This window comes from Poromitra crassiceps (assembly GCF_964638095.1).
Source record: "Poromitra crassiceps genome assembly, chromosome: 4".
Lineage (NCBI taxonomy): Eukaryota > Metazoa > Chordata > Actinopteri > Beryciformes > Melamphaidae > Poromitra > Poromitra crassiceps.
In genome coordinates this window covers 31,288,094-31,290,593 of record NC_139626.1, presented here as the reverse complement: position 1 = coordinate 31,290,593, position 2,500 = coordinate 31,288,094, and positions in this window count along the sequence as shown.

Below are 2,500 nucleotides of genomic sequence, written 5' to 3'. Positions count from 1 at the left end.
GTGTGTCCACACTGCGGAGAGGATAGGAGCTGACTGACTGATAGGCTATCAAACTTTTGTGGGGAGAAATACATTTAAAACTAGTCAGATATGACTTGAATGCCACTTGTAAAATAAATCACCCACAGTGATTGACGACGGTGCGACCACTATTTTGACTGCCTCATTTTTGGCACAATGCCACCCCTCGTTGTCGGAATGGACTCTGTTAAAACGGCATGTTTTTGAATGGAGTTTGGTTACAAATTCGCTAAAGCTGTCTCCTATCACATTTCTTGTTTTTGATACATGCTACCGCCCCCCCCCCCCCCCCCCGCCCACTGGCAGACCCCTCATGTTTAGAAAGGCAACACCTGAAAATATCCTGCTTTCTCTAGCCTGACATGATCCAGACTTCATGTTTAAAAGGCACTCATGGGTCTGAGACTACCCCCTAGCCTAGTCAGAGATCTGGACCTGAGACTACCCCCTAGCCTAGTCACAGATCTGGACCTGAGACTACCCCCTAGCCTAGTCAGAGATCTGGACCTGAGACTACCCCCTAGCCTAGTCACAGATCTGGACCTGAGACTACCGCCTAGCCTAGTCAGAGATCTGGACCTGAGACTACCCCCTAGCCTAGTCACAGATCTGGACCTGAGACTACCCCCTAGCCTAGTCACAGATCTGGACCTGAGACTACCCCCTAGCCTAGTCACAGATCTGGACCTGAGACTACCCCCTAGCCTAGTCACAGATCTGGACCTGAGACTACCCCCTAGCCTAGTCACAGATCTGGACCTGAGACTACCCCCTAGCCTAGTCACAGATCTGGACCTGAGACTACCGCCTAGTCTAGTCACAGATCTGGACCTGAGACTACCCCCTAGCCTAGTCACAGATCTGGACCTGAGACTACCCCCTAGCCTAGTCACAGATCCAGGTCAAAGGAGCATCGCGGGAACACGCATACCGCGGCCAATTATGTTCATACATACACCACCTGGGTAACCTAAGCCGTTTTCACACATGCATACAGGAAAATTGCCTGTAAATCAATATCGGCCATTTCCCGGAATTTCCCTTCACACCTGAGCGCTGACATGTGTGAATATAGCAGGGAAATTGCCTGTATTTGAGGGGGGGGGGCACTGCAGAGCGGGTGGGGAGTGACGTGTGCACATGGATGGGGAATCCTCCTTATTTTGGGGGTCGGCAAAACTCAGATGGTGAAATAAGTTCGCTTGTCACACAATTTCTTTCTCAACAAGCGTTGGGTGGCTTGCAAGACTCAAGCCGCTGCCATTTTCGCTGTCTGTGTCCCTGTCGGGCTGGACTGAAGGACTCTGGCCAGAGTGCGAGCAGAGAGGGGAGGGGGGGGGGGGGGAGCACGCCCACACATGAAGCAGCCATACCGCTCTTCTGACAACCTAGGAACTGATGAAAAGTCAGGCGATGACGCCTGACTTTTATTACTTCTAAGTTCATGTACGTGTCTTTTACTACTTTTAAGTACATTGTACGTGTCTTTTACTACTTTTAAGTACAGTGTATTATATGTGTATTATATGTATTACAGCGATTATACCGGAAAACAACTTTCACACATGAAGGCATTAGACCGCTTTCCGGTCATTTACCGGTAAAAAGCGCATGTGTGAAAACGGCTCTAGATAACTCCTGGATTCTAGGGCATGAACATTTTTTAAAAATAGGAATCCTGCATGCTACTACGCACCCTCGATTTCTAGGGTGGAGACTCTGGAGAGTGCCCGTGATGTCACAGTTAAACGATTGTGCGCCATCGGCCCTTCAATCACAGTTGCTCGAGTGACATCACTCATGACATCACAACTGCCCGAGTGACATCACAGTTGGCAAATTCACAGTTGACAAACTGTGTCCCCGTACGCAACTGTGCGCCATCGTGCAACTGTGCGCCATCGTGCAACTGTGTGCCATCGGCTCATACTACATCACCGTTGCCTGAGTGACATCACAACTGCCTGAGTGACATCACAGTTGGGCAGCTGTGTGCCGTGCCAACTTTTCTCCCAGGAAGTGATGATGGGGCATGTATAGGAAGTGATGATGGGGCATGTATAGGAAGGTGCAGCGAAGGACTAGCAAGGGCTTTCTTTTGGTTTCACATTGGGTTTCAGGATCCCGCATCTCGTCTGGCAAACAACCTGAAAGCAATTTATTTTCTTTCCCCAGACATCGAGGATCAAATCCATGTTAGTCATTGACATGAAAGGCTCTCAAAATGAAGGGAGGGAGGGAAGAGAAAAACACCAGCTTGGCATGTGTGTGGAGCAATGTGTGTGTGTGTGTGTGTGTGTGTGTGTGTGTGTGTGTGTGTGTGTCTGTGTGTGTGTGTGTGTGTGTGTGTGTGTGTGTGTGTACTGGCTGAGCTCGGAGGATTTGGGCACCTCAGAAGAAAAGAGCAAGCTAATAAAGGCAGGGAGATCCAAAGAGGAGACGGACTGGGAGCTGGAGACGGACTGGGAGCTGGAGACGG